At 41.5% G+C, this 18961-nt stretch overlaps 1 long non-coding RNA gene and 1 pseudogene across 1 annotated transcript; both read right to left on the bottom strand.

Moving 5' to 3' along the window:
* Nucleotides 1-8259, bottom strand: part of LOC120029238 — a 61405-nt pseudogene extending 53146 nt beyond the window's left edge.
* Nucleotides 8260-11541: 3282 nt separating this feature from the next.
* On the bottom strand, nt 11542-12090 carry LOC120028621. Its single transcript, XR_005473486.1, has 3 exons — nt 12019-12090; nt 11871-11917; nt 11542-11657 (listed from the first exon to the last, which is right to left on the bottom strand). It is a non-coding gene; the product is annotated as an uncharacterized LOC120028621 (long non-coding RNA).
* Between the last annotated feature and the right edge of the window lie 6871 nt (nt 12091-18961).

An 18961-nucleotide genomic window follows, 5' to 3' on the forward strand; every position in this document is an offset into this window, starting at 1 on the left:
TGGTTCGCGCTTTCAGTTTTGCACGAATGCTGCCATCAATCCACGGTTTCTGGTTGGGAAAGGTTTTAATAGACACCGTGGGTACAACATCACCGATGCACTTGCTAATAAACTAGCTCACCGAATCAGCGTATACATCAATGTCATTGTCTGAGGCTATCTGGAACATATCCCAGTCTACGCGATCGAAGCAATCTTGAAGCGTGGAATCCAATTGGTCAGACCAGCGATGAACAGACCTGAGCACGGGCGTTTCCTGTTTAAGTTTCTGTCTATAGGCTGGGAGCAACAAAATGGAGTCGTGGTCAGATCTGCCGAAAGGAGGGCGGGGGAGGGCTTTGTATGCGTTGCGGAAGTTAGAGTAGCAATGATCCAGAATGTTGCCAGCCCGTGTCGCACATTCGATATGCTGATAAAATTTAGGGAGCCTTGTTTTCAGATTAGCTTTGTTAAAATCCCCAGCTACAATAAATGCAGCCTCAGGATATATGGTTTCCAGTTTACATAGAGTCCAATGAGGTTCTTTCAGGGCGGTCGTGGTGTCTGCTTGGGGGGGATATACACGGCTGTGATTATAATCGAAGAGAATTTTCTTGGTAGATAACGCGGTCGGCATTTGATTGTAAGGAATTCTAGGTCAGGTGAACAAAAGGACTTGCGTTCCTGTATGTTGTTATGATCACACCACGTCTCGTTAATCATAAGGCATACACCCCCGCCCTTCTTCTTACCAGAGAGATGTTTGTTTCTGTTGGCGCGATGCGTGAATAAACCGGGTGGCTGTACCGACTCTGATAACGTATCCTGAGTGAGCCATGTTTCCGTGAAACAGAGAATGTTACAATCTCTGATGTCTCTCTGGAAGGCAACCCTTGCTCGAATTTCGTCTACCTTGTTGTCAAGAGACTGGACATTGGCAAGTAGTATACTCGGGAGCAGTGAGTGATGAGCCCGTCTACGGAGCCTGACCAGAAGACCGCTCCGTCCTCCACTTCTGCGGCATCGTTGTTTTGGGTCGCCTACTGGGCTCCGATCCATTTTCCTCGGTGGTGGTCCAAACACAGGATCCGCTTCGGGAAAGTCGTATTCCTGGTCGTAAAGTTGGTAAGTTGACGTTGCTCTTATATCCAATAGTTCTTCCCAGCTGTATGTAATAACAATTAAGATTTCCTGGGGTAGCAATGTAAGAAATAATACATAAAAAAACTAAATACTGCATAGTTTCCTAAGAACGTGAAGCGAGGCGACTATCTCTGTCGGCGCCATTACTTTTTACCATGAAAAGTCTGAAATTGTCACAATTGTTACGACGTGCCCTTTTTGGGTGAGGATCATAGCCCTCTCTCTCTCCCACCAAAGGTTTATGACGGTCATAAATACCTAAAACTCTTTACCCCACTCGGCCAAAAAGGTTGAGAATCCTTTTGTTACCACAGAGAAAGACTTTGCAGTATGGTAACGTCAAAAGATTGAATAATTGAACAGTATTTCTGTATTCCAAGCAGAAAGACACACTACTGTTTCTTTGTTTGTATACACTTCTCAATTATGGGGTTTGCACCTGAATGTTGTATACAATTAATGATTAAGTATAAGACTACTTTTGAAAAGATGAAATGTGATGTTAGCCTTCTAAATGAGAGGATGGTTTTTCATATAAAGTTTTAACTAGTCAGTGACCCCCCCCCCGTGAGCACATACATTTACACTGGCGTAATGGAACGCCCCCTTTTCTATTAAAAGTATAAAACCCAATTCCGACAAAATTTACATTAGACCAAAACATGCCAGGTGATGCTGGTGTGTGAAGTGGTTTAAACTACAACTATACAAAAGGACAAGACCAGAGCATGTGGAGATCATCAACACGCTGAAATGGTGAAGAAATCTACAAACTAAAGACCAATTATTCAGGCTGCGGCTGTTTAAATACTTTAGTTTCCAAATGGTACTCTGACGTATCCATTATAACAACCTACAACCACGAAAAACCTTGGGATTTCTGAGGAACGCAACTACTCTCTCTGATGAACTATTATCCAGCAGACATTCCTGCTCTTGAGCCGTTCCCACCCCTTTCCTTTGTCTACCAAGCCGTCATATCGGTTTCGTCCACTAGGGACTTTTCCTTGTGTCATGTTAGTACCCAATGTATAACTAATTGTTGTGTGTTTATGTAATTCTGTGATTGATTAGTTAGTTAGTAAATAAATAATTAAGCCAATTTGTATATCGCTGATTCATGATTTATGTTAGGGTTCGTGCAGATCTCCAAGGGTTTGCGACATTCAGGAATGAGACTGATGATATAACAAAACATTAATAGAAGACGGTAATCGATAAGATAATAAAATATCTGAAGAGTTATATTCGGGAAAATTAAACTCTATAAACAAAATTTTCCCATGGTGCCCTGACTTCCTAGTTAATTACTATTACGTGATTAAACTAATCACGGAATAATTACACATAGAGAATTGATTTGATAATATACAGTCTTCACATTTAATGACAGCAAACGCTACGACACAGTCAAATCTGAAATTCTGACATTTCTAAGGAGCTATGGTAACTCTCCAGAACCAAATGTATGCTCACTTAGCTGTTGCTTCTGTTTACACTCAACAATTGAGGCTGGGCTGTCACGCCCTGACCTTAGAGAGCCTTTTTTATGTCTCTTTTTGGTTTGGTCAGGGTGTGATTTGGGTGGGCATTCTATGTCCTTTATTTCTATGATTTGTGTTTCTATGTTTTGGCCAGGTATGGTTCTCAATCAGGGACAGCTGTCTATCGTTGTCTCTGATTGGGAATCATACTTAGGCAGCCCTTTTTCCCACCTGTGATTGTGGGTAGTTGACTTTTGTTAGTGGCACTTAGCCCTCGTAAGCTTCACGGTCGTTTATTTTGTTTCTTCTTTTGTTGGCGACATTCTAAAATAAAAGGAAATGTACACTCACCACGCTGCACTTTGGTCCACTTCTTTCGACGGCCGTAACATGAGCAGTAAAAACAATGGTGTTTGCTTGCTTCATTTCATTCCATTCCAACAGGAAGTGAAATGACCAAAACAAAGACGCCAATTCAACTGAGAATGAGTGAGAAAGGCTGAGTGGAAGGAGTTCAAAGCCCAGACAGAAACAGATGGAGGGAGAGAGAGAGGGGTAGAGTGCAACAGAGTCGATAAGGTGATCTTTGGTTTTGCGAGCCCAGAGAGAAGGGAAGCTCTCTAATGAAACCAACACAGAACAGAGACATGAGCGGTATCCTTAAAGCCACCCTATCCCAAATAGTACCTAAAGGGCTCTGGTCAAAAGTAGTACACTGTATAGGGAATAGGGTGCCATTTGGGAAGTATTCGGAGAGACAGGCAGACTGAGTCATAGCAAAGCTCATCTCACCCCAACTATGGGGACCAGTCAAAGACCACCCCATTCTCCCTGCACACCACTACCTGCTACTTAGCTAACAGTATGAAACGCTTGTTGTTGGCTATCATTTCCATCAACAGGAGATGAGCGTTTTGCCATCCACACCCGGGTGGATACGGGACTTTAGATTTCAGGCAGCGCTGGGTGGATTACTCCCACATGTCTTTAATTAAGTTAGCATGTTTCACACCATACTGATATTGAATGCGGCTATTTTCTTCACCATTCCCTCTTGCCCCCTCCATTCTAGCTCTCTAGCTGTGATTGTTAGATGAGAGTATCAGTGCCATCAATGTCACCTGTATGGGTGAGTGCACTGTGCAGTAGGAATGCAGGTACTTGGGGCTGTTGAAAGTGTGTCAAAGAGTGACAGAGAATGACTCACAAGCCACAGTGGTGAAAGTGGGGTCCCTCACCCCTCATCACCATCACAACCCAATAACCCCTCTCATCACCATCACAACCAATAACACCTCACCCCTCTCATCACCATCACAACCAATAACACCTCACCCCTCTCATCACCATCACAACCAATAACACCATACCCCTCTCATCACCATCACAACCAATAACACCTCACCCCTCTCATCACCATCACAACCAATAACACCTCACCCCTCTCCTCACCATCACAACCAATAACACCTCACCCCTCTCCTCACCATCACAACCAATAACACCTCACCCTCTCATCACCATCACAGGCAATAACACCTCACCCTCTCATCACCATCACAACCAATAACACCTCACCCTCTCATCACCATCACAGGCAATAACACCTCACCCTCTCATCACCATCACATTCAAATAACCCCTAAGCCCTCATCACCCTCACAACCCAATAACACCTCACCCCTCATCACAACCTAATAACCTCTCAGCCCTCATCACCATCACAACCTAATAACCCCTCATCACCATCACAACCTAATAACCCCTCTCATCACCATCACAACCTAATAACCCCTCTCATCACCATCACAACCTAATAACCCCTTAGCCCCCATCACCATCACAACCCAATTACACCTCAACCCTCACATCACCATCAAAAACACCTCAACTCTCCCACACCATCACAACCTAAAAACCCTCTCATCACCATCACAACCTAATAACACCTCTCATCACCATCGCAACCTAATAACCCTCTCATCACCATCGCAACCTAATAACCCTCTCATCACCATCGCAACCTAATAACCCCTCCCATCACCATCACAATCTAATAACCCCTCTCATCACCATTACAACCTAATAACCCCTCATCACCATCACAACCTAATAACCCCTCATCACCATCACAACCTAATAACCCCTCATCACCATCACAACCTAATAACCCCTCATCACCATCACAACCTAATAACCCCTCATCACCATCACAACCTAATAACCCCTCATCACCATCACAACCTAATAACCCCTCATCACCATCACAACCTAATAAACCCTCTTATCACCATCACAACCCAATTACACCTCAACCCTCACATCACCATCACAACCAAAAACACCTCAACTCTCACATCACCATCACAACCAAAAACACCTCAACTCTCACATCACCATCACAACCAAAAACACCTCAACTCTCACATCACCATCACAACCTAATAACACCTCTCATCACCATCGCAACCTAATAACACCTCTCATCACCATCGCAACCTAATAACACCTCTCATCACCATCACAACCTAATAACACCTCACATCACCATCACAACGTAATAACACCTCTCATCACCATCGCAACCTAATAACACCTCTCATCACCATCGCAACCCAATAACCCCACTAATCACCACCACAACCTAATAACCCCTCTCATCACCATCACAACCTAATAACCCTCTCGTCACCATCACAACCTAATAACCCCTCTCGTCACCATCACAACCTAATAACCCCTCTCGTCACATCACAACCTAATAACCCCTCTCATCACCATCACAACCTAATAACCCTCTCATCACCATCACAACCAAAAACACCTCAACTCTCACATCACCATCACAACCAAAAACACCTCAACTCTCACATCACCATCACAACCAAAAACACCTCAACTCTCTCATCACCATCGCAACCTAATAACACCTCATATCACCATCGCAACCTAATAACACCTCACATCACCATCACAACCCAATAACCCCTCTCATCACCACCACAACCCAATAACCCCTCTCATCACCACCACAACCCAATAACCCCTCTCATCACCATCACAACCTAATAACCCTCTCGTCACCATCACAACCTAATAACCCCTCTCATCACCATCACAACCCAATAACCCCTCTCATCACCACCACAACCTAATAACCCCTCTCATCACCATCACAACCTAATAACCCTCTCGTCACCATCACAACCTAATAACCCTCTCGTCACCATCACAACCTAATAACCCCTCTCGTCACCATCACAACCTAATAACCCCTCTCATCACCATCACAACCTAATAACCCCTCTCATCACCATCACAACCCAATAACCCCTCTCATCACCACCACAACCTAATAACCCCTCTCATCACCATCACAACCTAATAACCCTCTCGTCACCATCACAACCTAATAACCCCTCTCATCACCATCACAACCTAATAACCCCTCTCATCACCATCACAACCTAATAACCCCTCTCGTCACCATCACAACCTAATAACCCCTCTCGTCACCATCACAACCTAATAACCCCTCTCGTCACCATCACAACCTAATAACCCCTCTCATCACCATCACAACCTAATAACCCCTCTCATCACCATCACAACCTAATAACCCCTCTCATCACCATCACAACCTAATAACCCCTCTCATCACCATCACAACCTAATAACCCCTCTCATCACCATCACAACCTAATAACCCCTCTCATCACCATCACAACCTAATAACAAATCACCCTCTCATCACCATCACAACCCAATAACACCTCACCCTCTCATCACCATCACAACCCAATAACACCTCACCCTCTCATCACCATCACAACCCAATAACACCTCACCCGCTCATCACCATCACAACCCAATAACACCTCACCCTCATCACCATCACAACCCAATAACACCTCACCCTCTCATCACCATCACAACCCAATAACACCTCACCCTCTCATCACCATCACAACACAATAACACCTCACCCTCTCATCGCCATCACAACCCAATAACACCTCACCCTCTCATCACCATCACAACCCAATAACACCTCACCCTCTCATCACCATCACAACCCAATAACACCTCACCCTCTCAATACCATCACAACCCAATAACACTTCACAGGGGACGGTCCTGGGGCCCCCCCTGGGTGCACTTTAAAGTTTTTGCCTGATCACTACACAGCTGATTCAAATAATCAAAGCTTGATGATGAGTTTGTTATTTGAATCAGCTGTGTAGTGCTACGGCAAAAACCTAAAAGTGAACCCCGGGGGGGCCTCAGAACCGAGTTTGGGAAACGCTGCTCTAGCAGACTCCATCAACTTGTGAATGTCCTGAGGTTCATAGTTTAGTTTGACGTCCTCTTGCTGACAATAACGTTGACAGGCAGTATCTGAACATGGTACTCCTATGTTCTATAGTAAGAGCTAGGCCTTCCTGGTAAATACCACAACAACAAAAATGACCAGAACAATAACCTTCAAGAAACATACCATTCCCCCTTTTTTTTTTATTGGATCTCTCATTTACTAATGGTGTCTGATCATAGATAGACATTAAAACTGCATGATAAAGCATATTTGAGTATTCAGATAGCAAGTTAACGTTCTATATAGCAACACTACCTATTCTGAGGTTCTCCAGGTTTAAGGTTTTTCTTAGCCAGGAACTGATAGACACACCTTATTAGTCTTTTCCAGTAAGGAGTCCACCTGTGGTAAATACTTTATCCAAGCCTTATAGATACTAGAAATGTAATGAATAGGCCTATTCTGAGCTTACCTCTCTTAGACGTGGCCTGTCTCACCCGCCAGACTGTCTTGTGGATCTCAAAGTTGTAATTTGAAGGCAAAGCGCGGATAGCCTCCTGTAACTCTGGGTCTTGCAGGATTTCATCAGGAATTTGATTGGCCACCCGCCGTGGTCCTCGTACTAGGGGAAGAATCAAATAATTTTACTGTAGGAGATAGTTGACAAATACAGACAAGACAAGAAGCTTCAGATCAAATACGGTGTAGGGGCATAGTCTCATATGATTATTGGTAATACTTTACATTAAGTTACTCTTCTGAGTTGTTACATATTGTTTTGGTAAGTGCTTTGAAATTCCACAGTCCCTATTCCTCTTGTATAGGCCTAATTATAAAAACCACAACTCCATATACAATTATAATCCAGTCATAACAAAACGTTAATACAATGCTGTTGTAGTTTATTACAGCATAACTAGGAGCAACCTATTTCGAAGCAGCGTTCCTCGACTGGTCTCCCATGTTTTCTGAGCAGATGACGAAAGTTAGACCCAGGACCTTAAAGATATTTAAAAACGTGTTCTATAATTTTCATATATTTCGTTCGTGTAGATAAGTATCAAGTAAGTTAGCTAGCTAATCACTCTTTCAAACCATTTGAGTCAGTTGTCCTTGTTATTAGCATTAGCTGGTCGCTAGCTTTATCTGCGTCATAATTCTTTATTCATGGTGGCAATTTATTACACTTTTTTTTCAAGCATGTCCCATACACCACGTTCTTGGTTATTTGTCGTGTGATAGCATTAATATAACAGAGACTCATATTTACCGGTTGGTTTTTTAGCTGGTACGACTTGCGTTTCGACCGTGGGCGCCGCCATATTTTCGGTGCATGTGGGAGCCAGAAAGGCAGCAGTAATCTAATGCAGAAGCCATCGTTGCAGGCGGAACAATCGATGTGCGATAATCGAGCTGCGTGTCGCTGTCTGTGGATCTGAATTTCTATTGACACGAAATCATAGAAAATGTCGCATTTGTTCAGAATGTAATAGAAAAGATATGTTTTTTATTTCATTAACAGTAAGCTTCATTTTTAGTAACATTATCAAATCAAACTTTGTAGGCCTACTGTTCTCTTCTCTTGCCCCATCACAAGTTACAGATGTATGATCTTAATTTGAGCCAGTGTACTGCAGGAGAAAAATAATCTTGCAGCAACAGGAAATGTGAATTATTATGTGGATTATAATTAATGGACATTTGTGTATGGATTTATTCATTTGTCGTTCCAACAAATCAATACTGAAATTTCAAACTTCAGACGCTCATTTAAAACTAAAACACACTAGAAGTTCGCTCCTGAGTGGCGCAGCGGTCTAAGGCACTGCATCTCAGTGCAAGAGGCATCACTACAGTCCCTGGTTCAAATCCAGACTGCATCACATCTGGCTGTGATTGGGAGTCCAATCGGGTGGTGCACAATTGGACCTGCGTTGGCCGGGATAGGCTGTCATTGTAAATAAGAATTTGTTCTTAACTGACTTGTCTAGTTAAATAGCAACAAAAAGGTGATCAAATTAAGATCCTACATCTGTATGAATAGATCCCAGTAATTTTCACCTCCTTTCTGTGCCATTGATGTTCAGTGATAATCTGGCTATGAATGAGACAAGGAAGGGACAGAAATGACTCACAAAATGTCATGCCTACAATAATTGAGATAGCAGCAGCGAAAATGACACTTCCTTATTTAGCAACAACATTTCGGATGTTCCCTGCTGCTTATTTCCTTCTTACAATATGTAAAATAGGCCTATAGCAAGCTACCTTTCTTGAAAGAAAATGTTTAAGACAATGGTGTCAACTCCTGCATTTTCTTCCGTGCTATTGAAGTCTTCCATTAATTATGTTGCACAGTTGTAATTGTAAGTAGGGTCACAACCCACTGGGCACAGACGTCAATTCAACGTTGATTCCACCTTGGTTTAACGTAATTTCTTTGAACAATGTTGATTCAACCAGTGTGTGGCCAGTGGAAAGGCTCATGATCATGGAAACAGTGTTACCTTCTATCTGCAACCATTGTTATGAGTTCTCTTACCATTTCAACAGTAATCATTGAGACTAATTGGCTGTGAAAGTTTTTCCTCCTGGGAAAACTACAGTCAAAGTCACACTATGGTACAGGGCACCAGCAGCACAGTAACAGGCCTCCAGCCTCCAAGATCTATCAGCTGGTACCAAAGGATCATTCTAATTGTACAGTACCTTCAGAAAGTATTCAGACCCCTTGACTTTTTCCACATCTTGTTACGTTACAGCGTTATTCTAAAATTGATTAAATAAAGCGAAAACAGGTTTTTAGACATTTTTGCAAATGTATTAAAAATAAAAAAACAGAAATACCTTATTTACACAAGCATTCAGACCCATTGCTATGAGGTACATCCTGTTTCCATTGATCACCCTTGAGATGTTTCTACAACTTGATTGGAGTCCACCTGTGGTAAAATCAATTGATTGGACATGATTTGGAAAGGCACACACCTGTCAAGCAAGAACCAAGCCACGAGGTCAAAGGGATTGTCCGTATACAGGATTGCGTCGAGGCACAGATCTGGGGAAGGGTACCAAAAAATGTCTGCAGCATTGAAGGTCCCCAAGAACACAGTGGCCATCATTCTTAAATGGAAGAAGTTTGGAGCCACCAAGACTCTTCATAGAGTTGGCCGCCCGGCCAAACTGAGCAATCGGGGGAGAAGAGCCTCGGTCAAGGAGATGACCAAGAACCCGATGGTCACTTTTTGCCAAAAGGCACCTAAAGGACTCTCAGACCATGAGAAACAAGATTTTCTGGTCTGATGAAACCAAGATTGAACACCTTGGCCTGAATGCCAAGCGTCATGTCTGGAGGAAGCTTGGCACCATCCCTACAGTGAAGCATGGTGGTGGCAGCATCATGCTGTGGGGATGTTTTTCAGCGGCAGGGGCTGGGAGACTAGTCAGGATCGAGGGAAAGATGAACGGCGCAAAGTACAGACAGATCCTTGATGAAAACAATATCCCCATCAATTCATCATGTTTTCAGTAATCACCAATCAGTCCCTATCTGATTTAGGACTAGTGTGCTCTAGCCCAATTGGATGTCAGATACACAACCATCACCATTAAAGGGTAAGTAGCCCTACATTGTGTTCTTACCAAAACATAAAATCATAAGCTACACATTTTTCCCTGAGAGAGAGAGAAATGGCCAAGGAATTGGCACACTGGTCCTCAGATCGTCAAAAGGTTCTACAGCTGCACCATCGAGAGCATCCTGACCGGTTGCATCACTGCCTGGTATGGCAACTGTTTGGCCTCCAACCGCAAGCCACTACAGAGGGTAGTGCGAACGACCCAGTACATCACTAGGGCCAAGTTTCCTGCCATCCAGGACCTCTATACAAGGCGGTGTCAGAGGAAGACCCTAAAAATTATCAAAGACTCCACCCAACCTAGTTATAGACTGTTCTCTCTGCTACTGCAGTCACACACTGAATACAAACACACAAGTTTGTGCAAGGCACACGTTGAATACAAACGTATTTCATTTTTGAAGATCGTAAGAAATATTATATAAAGTGGTACCAGCACATGTGTTGTAACACTTTTTTACTTCATGCTATATTTGAGACAAGCTACTGATATTGTTGCAGTGAACAACAGACTTGTTATGTATGTCATGTACTGTTCAAATTGTGTTGATAAATGTTATAACTTTGTAATTACATTATTTCATTGAGCGTATATACACAGTTACTACCCATCCTGATTTATAATGCTATTTACTTTCCTCATGAGAATGGAGACAGACTATACCATATAGACATACTGACAAGCTGAATGTGCTTTGTACATTAAGTTAGACCAGCTCCAGTAAAGAGATCAGAGACTCGGGTGACTTCTACGTCAACTTTACTAAACAACATAACACAATTAACAATTGAAACAATTAACACAGCAGACAAAACAAGATTTGACCACTTAACTCCTGCTCCTCAAAAGAGGCAAAGACAGTAATTTTCTTGTTGTCAACTGCCTCCAAATAGAACATCTCTGTAACATGAATGGTTCCTTGAGGAGAACATTTTCATCTTCATCCAGGCCATCATACAACCTAGTTCTTTAAGGGTTGTAATGCAGTCTTCCCCGTCCATCCCAATTACACTAGGGAGGGAAACAGTGCCTTTAAATGTTTGGAGTTCACATCCCCTTGCTGCCTCTAGGCTGTCCCTGAGAAGAACATCTGCTTCCTTGAAGAAAAAGGAAGAATAAATATTAAGAGTAGTGCCTCATTGGGTGATCAAGACAAATTACACCCTACTTTCACAATACCACCATGCAAACAAAAGCCCCTATTACTAAAGGGGTTTTCAGTGATATCTATAACTACTGAACAAGTCATCCCAACTATTATATCTTGCCATGCATCAAGCCTTCAGCATTACACACAGTAGACTACATACCCAGTTCACAGCTCCCAGTTCGCCGTGCATTTTGTTTTCAGTATCGTCTAGAAAGAAAACAGATTGTGGTCATTAAGTAATGTAAGGGAACCTCTAGGGATGTGTGTACAGGAATGCACCTTACTTTAGCTAATAGCCTATACAGTACCTGATCATGCAGAGCTGGATGCTGATGTGACATGCTGTGACTTCATGGGGGGAAGTCTTTTACATCATTCTGAAATATATTGGAGGTGGGGGGGGGGGGGGGGGGGTTAAAGTCTTTAAATATTGGTTTAAGACTATACCACTCATCATATGACATCATCTACCTGTAGTGTGTTTTGTTTTCGCCGTCTTTTTCGATCTTTCAACCTCTAAACTTCAGACCTTAGTGAGTGAATGACATACATACATACATACATACATACATACATACATACATACATACATACATACATACATACATACATACATACATACATACATACATACATACGAAATATATTCAGGTCAGTCTGGCTACAGTGAAACAAGTGATTTAAAGGATGCAAATGAAAAGTTTTTATAATGTTCAAGACGTACGGCATGGGAAAGTCCTGCAGGAGAACTAGGCACCACCATCGCCTAATTTGCTGCATGTTTTCCTTTGAAAAAGAAAATCACACAATCGGATGGGTATCCCAAAAAAACTTACTGTTTATCCACTAGCAATAAGAATTTCATAATTTATACATACTTCAGTAAAATCACACTGTGCTTCCATTGCAATGTAAGTTAAGAAAGAGTAGGTTGTTAAAGTTTGATTGTTATGATAACAACAACAATAATGATAATAGTAAATAATAATAATAATACCCCCCCAGGAATATATTTCAGGATGAAGAAGACATTCCCCCAGGAATATATTTCAGGATGAAGAAGACATTCCCCCAGGAATATATTTCAGGATAAAGAAGACATTCCCCCAGGAATATATTTCAGGATGAAGAAGACATTCCCCCAGGAATATATTTCAGGATGTAGAAGACATTCCCCCAGGAATATATTTCAGGATGAAGAAGACATTCCCCCAGGAATATATTTCAGGATGAAGAAGACATTCCCCCAGGAATATATTTCAGGATGAAGAAGACATTCCCCCAGGAATATATTTCAGGATGAAGAAGACATTCCCCCAGGAATATATTTCAGGATGTAGAAGACATTCCCCCAGGAATATATTTCAGGATGAAGAAGACATCCCCCCAGGAATATATTTCAGGATGTAGAAGACATTCCCCCAGGAATATATTTCAGGATGAAGAAGACATCCCCCCCAGGAATATATTTCAGGATGAAGAAGACATTCCCCCAGGAATATATTTCAGGATGAAGAAGACATTCCCCCAGGAATATATTTCAGGATGAAGAAGACATTCCCCCAGGAATATATTTCAGGATGTAGAAGACATTCCCCCAGGAATATATTTCAGGATGAAGAAGACATCCCCCCCAGGAATATATTTCAGGATGTAGAAGACATTCCCCCCAGGAATATATTTCAGAATGTAGAAGACATTCCCCCAGGAATATATTTCAGGATGTAGAAGACATTCCCCCCAGGAATATATTTCAGGATGTAGAAGACTGTCACACCCTGGCCATAGAGGTTTTTATTCTCTATTTTGGTTAGGCCAGGGTGTGACTAGGGTGGGCATTCTAGTTTCTTTATTTCTATGTTTTCTATTTCTTTGTTTTTGGCTGAGTGTGGTTCCCAATCAGAGGCAGCTGTCTATCGTTGTCTCTGATTGGGAATCATACTTAGGCAGCCTTTTTCCCACCTGTGTTTTGTGGGTAGTTATTTTCTGTTTAGTCTCTGTTACCTGACAGAACTGTTCGCTTTTCGTTTTGTTACTTTGTTCGAGTGTTTTTTGATAATAAAAGAAATCATGAACACTTTTCACGCTGCACTTTGGTCCACCCCTTCCGACGACAGGCGTTACAAAGACATCCCCCAGGAATATATTTCAGGATGTAGAAGACATCCCCCCCAGGAATATATTTCAGGATGTAGAAGACATTCCCCCAGGAATATATTTCAGGATGAAGAAGACATCCCCCCAGGAATATATTTCAGGATGAAGAAGACATTCCCCCAGGAATATATTTCAGGATGTAGAAGACATTCCCCCAGGAATATATTTCAGGATGTAGAAGACATTCCCCCAGGAATATATTTCAGGATGAAGAAGACATTCCCCCAGGAATATATTTCAGAATGTAGAAGACATTCCCCCAGGAATATATTTCAGGATGTAGAAGACATTCCCCCAGGAATATATTTCAGGATGAAGAAGACATTCCCCCAGGAATATATTTCAGGATGTAGAAGACATTCCCCCAGGAATATATTTCAGGATGTAGAAGACATTCCCCCAGGGATATATTTCAGGATGAAGAAGACATTCCCCCAGGAATATATTTCAGGATGTAGAAGACATTCCCCCAGGAATATATTTCAGGATGTAGAAGACATTCCCCCAGGAATATATTTCAGGATGTAGAAGACATTCCCCCAGGAATATATTTCAGGATGTAGAAGACATTCCCCCAGGAATATATTTCAGGATGTAGAAGACATTCCCCCAGGAATATATTTCAGGATGAAGAAGACATTCCCCCAGGAATATATTTCAGGATGTAGAAGACATTCCCCCAGGAATATATTTCAGGATGAAGAAGACATTCCCCCAGGAATATATTTCAGGATGTAGAAGACATTCCCCCAGGAATATATTTCAGGATGAAGAAGACATTCCCCCAGGAATATATTTCAGGATGTAGAAGACTCCCCCCCCCCCCCCCCCCCAAGAAGTTACAGCATGTCACATCAGCATCCGGCTCTGCAGGAGTTTGATGTATGAATTGTGTATGTACTGTAAAAACTGTAGGAAATAAGTCCCAAAAACGGTCAAGAATAATAAACAAGAAAAAGTATGAGCAATAACAATAGTGTGCTTTGCAGAAATTATTACAGAAATAATAATAACTTTTCATATGTTAACAGAAAATAACAGAAAATAGGACTAATATAATATACTGAATAGCCAACATCTTACCATCAAAACAAACACCCCACAGTTGCTTGAGAAACCTTGCTTTGGTAGGCCCTGTGGTGTGAACACGGTACAATTTTCAATAAAGGAATAACAATCAAATGGTACAGTTCAGTGGAATAATTTTAAGGAATATCTAACCTGAACAACATCTACACCAAAAGTCCTCCAAGGTCCAGGGGACAAGATCCCAGCAATGTTTCTGTGAACACAGTGTATGTGAAAGTAAAGAAAAAGTACAATCCAACAGCTTTTTATACTGAGGCATGCATAACAGTTTTGAACACAGTTGGAACTGAATTAGCCCAGAGGCTCGAACTCCATTTTTTTTTGGGGGGGGGGGGGGGGGGGGGGGTCATAATGGGTTCAAAGAGAACTGCCCCACTGATAATGTTATCTATGGTTCTGTTTCCATCTGCTTCACCGAATGGGAAATTATGTATCATACATGTATGTAAGTACATACATATTTTACATAGTACATTTTACTTTAAATAAAACAGAGCCACAGATTTTTTTTTAAATGGCAAGTGGTCTAAAACTGAACTACCACTATCCAGATGGGATGAAACCGGGTGCCCTAAAACATGAATGGTTGGGTGCGACTTTAATCTCTCCAGCCAGTGCCATGGCAGGATCTTGAAAGAAAATCTCCCTAGCTTGTGGCCTGAGTATCTGTTAAATGTGTTCAAATACGAACAGACACATTTTGACATACAACTTTCAAACCTATAACATTAAAGTTGTAGGATGTATACTGAAAAAGCAGAGGTAGTGGTTAATGAAACATAGTTATGACGCATTGTAATTCTAGCAAAGAATACGATCGGAAATTAGCAACTTCGTTTTACAGTAAACAAACAATAACAAAGGAAAAACTACATTTACTTACACATATTGTCCAATGTTTTTATCCGTGTAGGTTAGGTTCGTTTAAGATTCGCTTTCGTTGACGTTGCTACCTTCGACGTGAACCTCAACTTGGGTGACCTTGAAGGAGAAGGGAAGGGTTAAACCCGTTTGACTCCGCCCACATTGAGCCCGGCCCGTAACTGCAGTCAGGGGCTTCTCGACTATTTGCATTGTCCCCCCCTCCCCTCTTTTACACCGCTGCTACTATCTGTTGTTATCATGTATTTTCAGTCACTTTAATAACTCTACCTACATGTACATATTACCTCAACTAACCCGTGGCCCCGCGACTCTGTACCGGTAAACCTCTGTATATAGTCTCGCTATTTTTATTTTACTGCTGCTCTTTAATTACTTGTTACTTTTATTTCTTAGTCTTATCCGTATTTTTTTAAACTGCGTTGTTGTTTAGGGGCTCGTAAGTAAGCATTTCACTGTAAGGTCTACACTTGTATGTGTGTGACTAATACGATTTGATTTGACTAGTGATCATTGTCATGTGTCAATCATGCATGTAACGGTACCGACCACATTTCTAAACCAAATTCCAGCATCTCTCAGAGCCTGAAGAAAATTAAGGATCTTGATGATTAGGCTAACATGCGAAGAAAACAAGATATTACATTGAGTTACATAAGTTATTGTGTTTTATTTTTCACTTTTAATTTGTGTGAATAATACTGCCCTCTAAACACGGAATTGGAATGTAGGTGATAATAAGACAATTGTAATTGTAATATTTCCCCTTCAAGTGGAGGGCTGAACATTCAGACTTTGCCAGCAAACACCGGAGAAAACGGAGCAAGCCTACTCATAGACGGACGGAGAGGGTGCAATGATGAGGCAGAGCGGACCCACAGCTCTACTTTCTTTATTCTACCTTAAGCGCAGGATGGCGAAAGTCTACATTCGCTGAGGAAGTGGCGTAAATTGAAAGGTCAGATAAGACCGGAGAAAGGCAGGAATTGTGCTGCAGCTCCCAAACACTACGGGAAAGCGCGGGAATATATTATTGGAGGGATTTATACGGATCGAAACGCATCAAAATCCACGTTTTTAATGAAGATTTGAGGACCCAGCGCCTAATCCGACTTCAGAGACGAAATGTGAATCTAAATAACTTATTGTGATAAGGAAAGAGTTGAACGAATATGATATGATCCACCCGACTTCGTTCGAGAAGGAATTTAGATTGCCCTTTTAAAATTATTAACTCTCTATTTGGAGGCTGTGAGCACAGTCGTTTTGCCCCAAAAATTGTAATAGCTGTTTTGCATTCATTTGAAGTGAGTGTAAAAATGATGGTTATCAACGATTGAAACGAGCTCTACGGTACCTCTCACAAGCCGAACAGTAGGGTATTTTGCTTTTGAAATGATATTTTCAATGCATTTGTTCGCAATGCGTAACGTTACCCTTGCGTGTTTTCCAAATCCTGCTTGAAAAGGTCTGTCCCATAGACTAGCCTACTCAACGGGATGAGAGGAGACTAACGTTCGTTGACTATTTTATACATCACAACTGAATGTGTTGGCTGGACGGCAACCGCGACAAGAGGAGCTACATTAGACGCATCATAAAACAAAGAAACATTTAAAACTTTTATTTTGATAACTTCGAAAATAGAGAGCACGCGTTTAGTCTGGAATACAAGAATAGATGATTCTCAAAAGACAGAGGACGACATAAATCTTCCACCATGTTCAAAGGCGGTAAGTGTGCTTTAACTTTTTACCATCATCAGTCCGACTGAGTTATTATTATGTCAAAAACACCTTGTGGTTGTTTACTATTTTCCTCCAATGAATAGTGCGCAAATGCTTAGTTGAATACAAGGTATTATGTTATCATGTCTGCTGCGATGGGTGATGAAAAATATGTTATGATGATACAGTACACCAGCACGGTAGGCTAATGATTCTTGTAGGTAATGAGCGAGAACGTGGCAGTTTATTGCGACGATGAAATGGTTTCCAGATTTGCACAACATTAAGCCCTGTGTGCGCGAGCCTGGCGGAAGGAAATATTCAGACATAGGCCTACCACGAATACTATATTTGATATTAACGGCTGATGCCGCAGTGCAGTTTATGAGTTGTGTCCAGTCTCTGTCTCTCGGATAAGCATTATGTGCGTTGTGATTATAGCATTCTTGGGCATTGATCTAGGGCTGGCTAGATGATATGGACAAGACAGGCGCGGCATAATGCTTTATGAAGGATATATTTGGGTGGTCAGTAACCAGAATAAAATATTTTCCTTTTAAATTGACAGTTGCTCCTGACTTTATATAGAATTCAAACATTGATGTATGCTGACAATGTCACGACCTGAACCACTCCTGATCACACATGAACATACATTTAACCCCGTCTATCCCCATGTCATTCCACACGCACACGCACACACACACACACACACACACGATTTCCATATTCTCATTGAATTTGTTGCTGAAGAACAGGCATATTATTTAACCCTGAGTAGCAATGGTCAAAGAATTCTTAATGCCTTAGTAATACCATTGTAATTGGTCTGCTGGTTTTGATGCGATCTTTCTGATATTTTGCTCTCTTGATCATTTGACTCCTTTGATTGTTTCGTTATGAAGATTATATAATTGAAGAAAAACAATTTCTAAAATCTTTCATCGTTTTACTTCTGACAAAATGTTTCCCCTCATTTCGCCCAGCATCAATAGAAGGCCACTGTTCGACTTTCAACTATGTGTCACTGACTATGCATTGCTCTCAACTCCTTTAATGCATGCAGCACTACTGTAGCTCTCCCTGACAGTCATCATCAGATTGATTATTGATCTAGGGTTGGAGATGTGACGTCTCTATGATGAACTCACATAGCCAGTAACTAACTGTCTGTGCTTCAAGGACCCTGATCATTATGTCAACTGAACAGACTCTTAGAAACAGATTAGCTAGGAACTCACTGTTGAGTCTTCAGATGGAGTACCCCATCCACTTAAAACAGGAGGTTACAGATGTAGGATCTTAATTTGAGACAGGAAAATAATCCTGCAGCAAAGAAAATGTGAATTATTATGTGCATTATAATTAATGACATTTTTGTAGGGGTTGATACATT

This window comes from Salvelinus namaycush, chromosome 34 (genome assembly GCF_016432855.1).
Source record: "Salvelinus namaycush isolate Seneca chromosome 34, SaNama_1.0, whole genome shotgun sequence".
Taxonomy (NCBI): Eukaryota; Metazoa; Chordata; class Actinopteri; order Salmoniformes; family Salmonidae; genus Salvelinus; species Salvelinus namaycush.